At 41.2% G+C, this 12,097-nt stretch overlaps 1 pseudogene; it reads right to left on the bottom strand.

The window, feature by feature from the left end:
- Window positions 1-7,746: 7,746 nt before the first annotated feature.
- LOC135553783 (noggin-like) lies at window positions 7,747-9,243 on the bottom strand (annotated as a pseudogene).
- Window positions 9,244-12,097: the final 2,854 nt, after the last annotated feature.

Here is a 12,097-nt window from a genome sequence, read left to right as displayed (position 1 = left end):
GGGAACCAGATTCAAATTGATGAACTTGCCCTGCTGTACAGTAAGCAGGCATCCAACTGTTCTCCTCCGCCAGTGAACACCTGTCTTTATACAGACTAGGTTTGATTTCCAGAGGCCTTTAATACTAGCTCAGCTGGGCATCTGGGCTGCCATTGAGCAAGGCCTTAATATTTCACCATATTGACAGATGTGTGCAAAAGCATCTGTCAGGTCATTAAATGGAGGGTTGTCCTACACTGACAGACTGGAGATGAGCTGCATCTGAGACAGGATAGGTCAAATAAGATGTACACTAGCGTTCAAAAGTTTGGGTTCACTCAGAAATGTCCTTGTTTTTGAAAGAAAAGCACATTTTTGGTCCATTAAAATAACATCAAATTGATCAGAAATACATTGTAGACATTGTTAATGTTGTAAATGATAACTGTCGGTGGAAAAGGCTGATTTTTTTATGGAATATCTACATAGGAGTACAGAGGCCCATTATCAGCAACCATCACTCCTGTGTTCCAATGGCACGTTGTGTTAGCTAATCCAAGTTTATCATTTTAAAAGGCTAATTGATCATTAGAAAACCCTTTTGCAATTATGTTAGCACAGCTGAAAACTGTTGCCCTGATTAAAGAAGCTATAAAACTGTCCTTTCTTAGACTAGTTGAGTATCTGGAGCATCACCATTTGTGGGTTCGATTACAGACTCAAAATGGCCAGAAACAAAGTAGTTTCTTCTGAAACTCGTCAGTCTATTCTGGTTCTGAGAAATGAAGGCTATTGCATGCGAGAAATTGCCAAGAAACTGAAGATCTCGTACAACGCTGTGTACTACTCCTTTTACAGAACAGCGCATACTGGCCCTAACCAGAATAGAAAGAGGAGTGGGAGGCCCCGGTGCACAACTGAGCAAGCGGACAAGTACATTAGAGTGTCTAGTTTGAGAAAGACATCTCACAAGTCCTCAACTGGCAGCTTTATGAAATAGTACCCGCAAAACACCAGTCTTAAAGTCGACAGTGAAGAGGCAACTCCGGGATGCTGGCCTTCTAGGCAGAGTTGCAAAGAAAAAGCCATACCTCAGATTGGCCAATAAAAATAAAATATTAAGCTGGGCAAAAGAACACAGTGGACAGAGGAAAATTGGAAAAAAGTGTTATGGACAGATGAATCTAAGTTTGAGATTTTCGGATCACAAAGAAGAACATTCGTGAGACGCAGAAAATATGAAAAGATGCTGGAGGAGTGCTTGACGCCATCTGTCAAAGCATTGTGGAGGCAATGTGATGGTCTGGGGGTGCCTTGGTGTTGGTAAAGTGGGAGATTTGTACAGGGTAAAAGGGATCTTGAAGAAGGAAGGCTATCACTCCATTTTGCAACGCCATGCCATACCCTGTGGACGGTGCTTAATTGGAGCCAATTTCCTCCTTCAACAGGACAATGACCCAAAGCACAGCTCCAAACTATCCAATAACTATTTAGGGAAGAAGCAGTCAGCTGGTATTCTGCCTACAATGGAGTGGCCAGCACAGTCACCGGATCTCAACCCTATTGAGATGTTGTGGGAGCAGCTTGACCGTATGGTACGTATGTAAGAAGTGTCCATCAAGCCAATCTAATTTGTGGGAGGTGCTTCAGGAAGCATGAGGTGAAATCTCTTCAGATTACCTCAACAAATTGACAACTAGAATGCCAAAGGTCTGCAGGGCTGTAATTGCCGCAAATGGAAGATTCTTTGACAAAAGCAAAGTTTGAAGGACACAATTATTATTTCAATTAAAAATCATTATTTATAACCTTGTCAACGTCTTGACTATATTTCCTATTCCGTTTGCAACTCATTTCATGTATGTTTTCATGGAAAACAAGGACATTTCTAAGTGACCCCAAACATTTGAACGGTAGTGTATTTAATACAAACTTATCGTCCTGTGCGGTTTAACCAGTATATGACTACAATATAGGCTACAGTATACGCTGAGCTGAGAGTGATACGACTACAATGTATTATTAAATGATGCCAGGGACGTAGACCAAGCCCTAGGCTGACTATAATACATTTACAACTATGACAAGTTCTGAATTATTCATTTTGTACATGAATTCCATAGGTATGACATATTATATAAGGCCAAATGGATGACAAAAGAAAGTAGTTGCCACCATATCACCATGCGACCACAGGCTTAAATAAATGTACATGGATGCCTTTCATTCTTATAAGCTGAAACATACGTTTCAGGTATACTATTTCAAAAAGCTCTGTCTGCTACTTTGAAGGTGATGGACGGTTGAATAAACGGGTGTAATTTTGAATCAAGGCCAAAGCATTTCAGAGATGTGTAAACCCTTTGATGATCTCTGATGCCAGCTCCAACACCTTCTTCCAAAGAGTTCTGAAAGATGTCAAGGAACACAGGCTTCGCCAACATTTGAGTCTTTACAACTGATCTCCAACTTCCATCATTCATCTGATAGGTGTAATAGTATTGTATGTGAAGTGAATCTTGGCTTGGCATTTTTCATTACACGAGAATGATATGCTGCCCATGCATATAAATCAAAGCAATATACAACTCCTTTTATGTCCTCAAAAAAAGGTCAAAGTGTAGATCAACAAAGCTTTGAACTTTGTGGCAATTATTAAATATATTTGTTGTGAGTTAGTGATCATTTAAATTTGAACCAAGAATGTATGTCATCTCATGTTGAAAAAGGAAATGATTTGACTACTTGATTACTTTTCCTATGGGAAAAGTAATCAAACAAAAGCATAATTCACCTTATTGCTCTTATGCACCTATCAAAAATATAAGAAATGTTGATGTCAAAATGATAATAATTTATGGACCAGCCAATCTTCATTTTAACGATACAGCTAGAATTTAGCGTAATATTTTCTCAATTAGCGAGTCACTCAATGAATGATCAATCCAGTTTTCCTATACATCAGGCATAAACGAGCTTAGTCTGTTAATCATAATTGTATTATGGTTGGCATCTAGGAGACGCTGCTTTGATGAGGCAGCTATCTGAAACCTTTAGGGGAATTTAATCAGCCACAAGTTTTGGCTCAAATGTGTCTGCATGAGCCTTGCAACAACAACAAAGAAGTTGATTAAGAAAAGAAAAAGGAAGAAAAGCAATAAAAAGAACCCATAGCTAAAAATATCATTAAGTTTATGGATTGCTGGTGGCTAAAAGCATTACATTGTTGTATATCTCAGACTTCAGAGATCTCTGGCCATGGAGCCTGGGTCTTTTGAGGCACAGCATGCTGTGTTAAGGAAGGGAGCACTAAAAGCCAGCTCATGGTGACAGGGGGCATTAGCTGCCCTGCATCCTCCGGTCTGCAGCTGGTATTAGCAGGCACCACGCGCTCTGTCAACACTTATTACTCCACACACAAATCTTCTGACCAGCGTCAGCACTTTCCTACAGCTCTAAGACAACCAGAGGAAAGAAAAAGATGTGCAGTTGAATATAAAAATCTTACCCCAAAGTGATTACGTGGTTGGTCAAGTGAATCAAAGTGAAATTACATTGTAAAAGGAAATGGTATATATTACACAATGAGGAAATATTTTGGGAGAAAAATAATGTATATATGTTTTACACTTTTTATTACAGATGTAGGATCTTCATTTGATCACTCTTTTGTCAATGAGAATTGTCCTGCAAGGCAGGAAATACAAACTTGTAGTGTATTTTTGTTTTAAAATGGCTTCTAAAGTTTGTAATTTCCACCTAGAAATTTCAGACTTGATTTTTGCTATAACAAAAAATGTATCAACCCCTACAAAAATATGATTTAATTATAATCCACATAATAATTCACATTTCCTGTTGCTGCAGGATTATTTTCCTACTGTAGGAGACTGGCTCACATTAAGATCCTACATCTGTAAATGTGTAGCAAAATAGAAAGACTGAAAGGCTATGCAGACTTGATTTGTTTGCTTTGTTCTGTTGCTGTGTACCTTTCTCAACAATGTCTTACACTGACCCTTTCAGTATTAAATCCATATTAATTATAAAGTGTTGGAATATAATAGAACAAATAAGTATATTTGATACCTACTTTCTGAGTAAAAGTACAATTAATTTATTCATATTTAACAACTTTTCCAGGCCAACTGTTACTGAGTAGACGCTGTAATCCTGCCGTCTACTTAAATACCCCACAATGACACACAAAACCTGAAATAGGTGGTCACTTTACATAGCTTGTAAACTGAGACTTGACAGTCATAGGCATTATAACCATATGAGATTACATTCCATGGAAAAGTCAAATGGGTCAGTGTCAGTCAAATTCTTAATTGTTCATTGATGATATACTGTGTATGATCCTGCATCTGGAGCTCTGTCTCTATGTTTATTCAGCCCAGATTGTGTAGATATGAGAACCCTTGTCTAAAAATCAAAGCCACTGCATATCCACATTATGGATTATATTCACTCATAAGTAAACCTCAGTGACCAGCAGAAATTGGGTAAAAAATGATGGTAGCGTTCCCCTGCTCAGGCATTGAACACATCAACCAATGGTTGCAAGCCACGTCATCGACTGTGCCATTGGGCACCAGATTGCTATAACATATGCACTGGTGTAGAGGAAACACCCGCTGCCCTCACAAGCTATGGGGACCCATGCGCACCTATGTCTACATTTTAAAACATTTTTTAATAAATAATTTTGACAGTAACCCTCTTTTAAATTTCCGAATGTAGCAAGTGAAGTGTTTGTGTTGTCCAATCTACATGGTAGTAGGTGAGGCAGACAGACAATATAGTTGTTGTGCATCTAAGTAGGCTATTTCTTAGTGGCGACGGCGGCAGCCCGCCTTCCTCCTCACCTAATTGGCAATCAAGTTTTAAAAAATGTAGGTGAATCAGGTCGGACTCGGATGGAGAGTGAGTGCGTTGTTCAAGATGAATAAACATAAGGCAAGACCAAGTGGTCCACAAAAAAAGATGCAAAAAAAATCCTTATCTGATCAAGCTCGTGCCAAATTACCCATGATAACCACATCAGCAAAGCAACCACCTCATCCTCCACTGACGAAACACCATGGCAGCAGCTAGCACAAGCAGCCTTCCAGTCCCGACAGAGACCTCACTGTCGGGCCCGACAATGAAAGAGGCCTGGCTCCTCCTCTTCTTCCTCCCCTCGAGAATAATGACAGTTCCTCTAGTGAGAGTGCTGGCCCTCCACCTCTCTAGAAAACCAGGCGGATGACTGCCAGAGACAAAGCGGCCTCATGATTGCAACCCCCCTTCTGTGAACACTGGTAAGCCTATGAGTGATGAGATGGATCGCCCCGACAGTGTGGAGTCTGAGTTCTAATGTGTAATATAAATAGTCTACCAGCTAAATACTGTATATTGCTATGAATAGGCTAGTAGGCTAGACTGCATTGTCTGCATAATGAAACAATCCCTAATAAGCTATCGTTTTGATGGTGTACTGATTGTATTATTATTTCCATTAATAGACTGGTTTTATGCTGCACAAACTTTATATCCAAGCTGTGAGAGAGCACAAGGGTGGCTAAGGTAGGCTATTGCCTACAGGACATTTGTATATATGCTGTTGCATCGGAAATGTTTTTTACAATCTGCAGTGTTTGAATTTCCCACTTTAATTACTGAACAAGTAAATACATTATTGGTGCCAGCCAGCAACCTAAATAGCAGCATTGCGACACTGTAGGCCTATAGATTCGTGGAACAAACTTTAGACTTAACATGAGAAAATGACCGAATAAAACATGTATTCATTAAAACAAAACTATAGGCTACTACAAGCACTAACATTACATCATCTGAAAGCCTATCTATAAGCAGTTGCATAGATTTAGCCATTTCAGAACCGCGGACTGCGATCGCTGATACCTAAAATACCTACCCATGCACTGTAAGATCTGGCATGCGTCCAACAGTGTGCAACTGAAGCCCGCAATTCGGGTCGTTCCTGTCGCCCCCCAGCTTGCTTGTTAGAAACACTGTCTGCTAGTTCGTGACACTGTGTGCTAGTTAGTTAGCACACTGTGTTGCCCCTGCCTCCCGCCTGCTGTGTACTGGAGAAAACTGTGCCCGACATGTGGGGGAAAAGGACACTGTCTACCGGTATTGTATAGCCTACCGCTTGCTACTCCGGTACACAGCAGGCGGGGGCGACACCGTGTGCTTGCAACACAGTATGCTTAGCTAGCCCGCCTTACGCCTGCTGTGTACCGGAGTACTCTTTAGGACTAGCTGGCTAAGATGGCACACAGTGTCCTTCGCTATCGCCTGCCGAACACCTGCCCTCGCCATTGTCCCCTTTGGCCTCTTCTTCTTCTCTGGGGTTTATCAGGGGTTGCATTACCGCCATCTACTGTACTGGAACGTCCTTGCCTCTCGTATATGTACTGGAATCATAGATTAAAATGTACCAGTAGAAGTATAGTATAAATAGGGGGTTCTGCGGGCTGCAGTTGCGCGGTTGCACCCTTCTCCATATCTCGGCAAAGCCTGGGCAGAGGAACGCGGCCCTTGAATCTGAGGAGTACATTTAGAAACATCGTAACCTGGTCATCAGGTGACATCATTCTAATGTGTTCCGCCTCAAATTAATTACAAATTAAATGCAAATAAACTACAGTCGTCACACTATCTGACTTGAGACAATGGGTCAACCTGGTGTGTGTTTGTATGCAATTTCTGGTATAACAAGCATAGAGGGTGGACTTCTGTGTTTATCCGGAACTGACACAAAAAATGGTGGGCTGATTTTGTCTCCTAGAAGCTGAAACCTTTTTCACCTGAGTTAGTAAACTTGATAAAGAACAAAATGAAAGTAAACAAATATTATTAATCCTTCCACCCTGTTTAAATTCCACAAAAACATAGACATAGAAATAACTTATATTTGTACAACTTCAGGTGGAATATTGGCCTCTGCTTACTCTGGAGTCCAGCTCCATTCTGGAACTCACTCCTGCTGTGTTCCTAATGAGGAGGTGGGTGTTGGAACTGTCAACAGCTGCTGAAACTATGGATCAATAAATCCGTGTTACTTTATCAGCACCTACATTTATAATGGGTTCGTAACCTGATAACTGTTTGATGGAGGACATATGGTTTTACTATGGCAGGGTAATTATAGGACTGGTCACTGGTTGATAAAACTAATGTGGGAAAATATCAACTCAATTTGAGACTTTGATAGATTGTCCAAGGTCAACAAGGTATCTTGTTCTCATCAATATTTTAGTTTCAGTTGCTATGAAGCAAAAAGGTAAGATTGTAGAAAAAACACCAAACTCCCTCCATTTATCCAATAGTGTGCGTGAATTGTGCGCATTTACGCATGAATACAAACGCTTAACAATTATGACTCGGGAAATCCTCAACCCGTATCCACTCCTGGGAACCCCAAGTTTTAACAAATATAATTAACAAGTAAGTTTTGGCCCCAGCTCTATTAAAGTATGTAACTGTGCAAGTAAGTAATCAACTGAGAGCCGCCCATAGGTTACCCATGTATGACCGGTGCACGCTGCTTTACTGAGAGTCTCTTGAACCAGACTGCTTACTTGCGCAAACTACGCGAGACTCCTGAGAGTTTGGTTCAGAGTGAGTGAGTGCGCACACTGTAAACCCTAATCGTGACAGGTGTCATTACTCCATCAAAGGGTTCACGGTGTGTTGAGTTGACAGGTATAGGGGATATATATATTTTAAGACAAAATAGAGATTTCATTATTTCAGTGATATTTTATTATATGAATATAAAGAATAAATAGCAGTTCTCTTAATTTACATGATAAATCGTTGAAATAGGCTACCGATATTCAGCTGTATATCAGCTGCAAGATAACATAATCCACATGAAATCTGAGGTCGATAGATTAGTTTTCCATAATAGAAAACAACATGTTTATGAAACGGCACCTACGCGCCATTGATCTTCAATATAAATACAACAAATATAACCAATACTTTCCACAAATACGGTAGACTCTGGTTACACGTAATACTGACTTTTTACAATAACCTATATAATTGAATAGCACCTCATATACATAAAATACATTCCTACACTTGGTAGTGCATACAAAATGACAAAGTCATCATAATTTATACTTGAAAACAGTCATTTCAGTTCGAGCAGGCGCATTTGCATTCGGTTATCATCGGGTATTGAACTGGTATCCAAGTACATTTGAGGCCCCCTTTCTTCTGTATACATCGCCATCTCAATATCGTAAAATGGGTCGAGTTTGCTGGTTTGCAGACCATCCCCTCTGGAACCGAACATGATCTTTGCTTTGACAGTTTCCCATTCTCTCACATAACGTGGCCAAATCTGCTGCCGAGGTCGTTCCATGTATACATGACCAGACAGAATGAGAATGACCACAGCCACTGCTGCAGCCTCCGTTTAAGTTTTTATTGGGTTTGTGCTTCTTGCCAAAACTGTACGTCAAAATCCATTGCTTTGATTCATCATCACTCCACTGGGCTTCTGTTGAATGTCCATCGTCAAGCTCATCGTTGCCAGTGTATTTATCCTGTGGTGTAATAGACATCAAGCGACTATCAAAGTCCCCCAATACACTTTTCAGTTCGGTTTCATTGAGGTCCCTCTCTTTTGGGTCAAAGACAGGATCTGGGTCCTCTTTTTAATTCCACAAGTGGCAAACTGTCACTCAGGATGGGGACGGAGGAGGTAATAATGCTGGCATAGCCCTTCTTCTATTATAAGTCCGAGGGACAACATCAGCAAGTACATTGCTAAAAAATGCTGTGATTGATCCATGTCCGTTACGCACTATAAGACAGTATTATAGGATACAGCTAAACAGGTAGGCCTCGGCTACTCTGCTGCGTACAGTTGTACCCGGTTCTTGCGGAGTGCGCACTGGCTTGAGTTACATCCAGCCAAACTTCAGTTCTTGAGTGTTGGTGTCCTTAAAAGTCAGACTGCTTACTCCATAGCAAACGATAATTTGATTGAAGATGGTAAAGGTGAATAGTCTATTTCGTAAAACAAATCTAGATATAGGCAGTGATTCCCTTTTACGCACGAATTCAATATATTGTATGAAATGGCTCTGTGACAGCATCAGTGGCATCAGCGGTTCTCATTCTTGTGTGCTTTGACGCGTGATTCCAGTTTCAAGTCCTCCCCTCTGAGGATCGGCATGGTGTTTCGTTTTCTTTTGCAGGACGCTGAGAGAGTAACCTGCTCCCTCTGATATATCCTCCACGGGTTGTGATGTAATTGATATATCCATCTGAATGTGGGTTTGTTGTAGGAGATCCACCGTCACCCCCCTCAATCAAGAGGCGGGGATGGGTTAGGGAGAGGAGGGGTCCGTCAATTTGGATTCTGATCGCCCTCTGTCGGAATATCTGACTACTTCTGCTAATTTTCCATTGATAACAGAGGGGGGATATTAGCTAGAAGCGGTGAACAACAATTAGAACTGAATGTGAGAGGCCATAGCCACTACTATTTCTATCAATAAGCCAACGGCTACGGTACTATTCATTTGAGGGGTTAGCCTACTGGCTACCCTGTACAAATACTGCTGATGATGAAAAAAAGGCTTACTAGGTTATAAAACAACAGGATATAGAGATAGTATTTGTCATGAGGAAAAACATGTTAAATACTCTATATAAGCATCCTTAAATGACACTCATGACACATACACTCTACTCAATAATACCAACACAAAATGCTTCAAATATTTGGAATTGTTGTGAGCAAGTAGAACATAGGGAGAGACCTTATAAAGAACATGACTGAACAAACAACTGTTTATTTTTCTAATGAAGAGTGTTCTCTTTGTTGGCAGGGACAATATTTCAGTGTGCAAACATGTCACAGGGAACCTCTCAATAAACCGTGGCCAAAATAACTCCCAAATAAACAACTCTCACTAAGCAGCAGCCATGGAAAGTATCACCATTTGCAAACCTGTCTACCCTCAAATGCTTGGAGAATCATTCCTTGAAAATAATTTAATGGAAGAACTGACTGGCTGCTACATCAGCCATAAAGCATTCACTTAGATAAATGTATCTGTTTCATTTTGAATGAGCTAATTCACACACGCACTTCTGCGCACGACTCATTTAGTTTATGGTCAAATTATGGTGAAGACTCTGGAAAAGGTCACACTTATTTTTATTTTTGAAACAACAATTGATCTAACTATTCAGACATTCTTGGTAATTGACAATAAGGCATTGACAAGGTTTAACTTGTTGTGACAAATCCCCATGTATCTGAATATGCTGAAATGCTACAGCAATAATAGGTAAATACTGATGAATAGATACATAATCATCTACAAGCAATATATTACAATGATTATAACATTCAATGGTCTAGATATGTGGTAAAATCTATGGAATACTTTAATCTATGCCATGCAATTCATTGGAGAATACAGCTGCATTAGAGCCAACAAAGTGACATTTCAATATGGTTCTCATTACATTATGGACTTATTGCCAGCCCTCATTTCATGGTGAGTTGTTTTTGTTTCTTCTAATCCCTTCCTACTGTTTTATCACAGGACAATTGTGATAGTTACATATTCACATTGAAAAGACAGAATACTTTAGACAGACACCTGCTTAATTGAAGAGTTTTTATTCAAGTAGGCTATACCAAAGTCAATTTCCTCAGCTAGTAAAACAGCCAACACAATGATCATTTTAAGGGTCTGGTTCCTGAAAGGTACAAAGGCTCAACAACTTTTACTTAGGGATATGCATTCAAAATGAATACCTTTAGGTTCTGCACAGGTTGTTCTACCCTTTCCTACTGGTTTCTCATTTAGTGAGGCAAACCAGACCATTCTCTTGGCAGGCACCTTATTTTTTATTTAACTAGGCAAGTCAGTAAAGAACAAATTCTTATTTACAATGACGGCCTACCCTGGTCAAACCCTAACGACGCTGGGCCAGTTGTGCGCAACCCTATAGGACTCCCAATCACGTCCGGTTGTGATCCAACATGGAATTGAACCAGGGTCTGTAGTGACACCTCAACCTTTAAGTCTTTACTGAAGACCCATCTCTTCAGTGGGTCATATGATTGAGTGTAGTCTGGCCCAGGAGTGGGAAGGTGAACAGAAAGGCTCTGGAGCAACGAACCACCCTTGCTGTCTCTGCCTGGCCGGTTCCACTCTTTCCACTGGGATTATCTGCCTCTAACCCTATTACAGGGGCTGAGTCACTGGCATACTGGGGCTCTCTCATACCGTCCCTGGGAGGGGTCCGTCACCTGTGTGGGTTGAGTCACTGATGTGATCATCCTGTCTGGGTTGCCCCCCCCCCCCTTGGGTTGTGCCCCCACACCACTAGAGGGAGATCTTTGTGGGCTATACTCAGCCTTGTCTCAGGGTGGTAAATTGGTGGTTGAAGATATCCCTCTAGTGGTGTGGGGGCTGTGCTTTGGCAAAGTGGGTGGGGTTATATCCTTCCTGTTTGGCCCTGTCCGGGGGTGTCCTCGGATGGGGCCACAGTGTCTCCTGACCCCTCCTGTCTCAGCCTCCAGTATTTATGCTGCAGTAGTTTATGTGTCGGGGGGCTAGGGTCTGTTTGTTATATCTGGAGTACTTCTCCTGTCCTATTCGGTGTCCTGTGTGAATTTAAGTGTGCTCTCTCTAATTCTCTCTTTCTCTCTTTCTTTCTCTCTCTCGGAGGACCTGAGCCCTAGGACCATGCCTCAGGACTACCTGACATGATGACTTCTTGCTGTCCCCAGTCCACCTGGCCGTGCTGCTGCTCCAGTTTCAACTGTTCTGCCTTATTATTATTTGACCATTCTGGTCATTTATGAACATTTGAACATCTTGGCCATGTTCTGTTATAATCTCCACCCGGCACAGCCAGAAGAGGACTGGCCACCCCATATAGCCTGGTTCCTCTCTAGGTTTCTTCCTAGGTTTTGGCCTTTCTAGGGAGTTTTTCCTAGCCACCGTGCTTCTACACCTGCATTGCTTGCTGTTTGGGGTTTTAGGTTGGGTTTCTGTACAGCACTTTGAGATATCAGCTGATGTACGAAGGGCTATATAAATACATTTGATTTGACCTC

This window comes from Oncorhynchus masou, chromosome 14 (genome assembly GCF_036934945.1).
Source record: "Oncorhynchus masou masou isolate Uvic2021 chromosome 14, UVic_Omas_1.1, whole genome shotgun sequence".
NCBI classification, from domain to species: domain Eukaryota; kingdom Metazoa; phylum Chordata; class Actinopteri; order Salmoniformes; family Salmonidae; genus Oncorhynchus; species Oncorhynchus masou.
The sequence above is the reverse complement of the archived record's forward strand: the minus strand, read 5'-3'. Positions and strand labels throughout refer to the sequence as shown.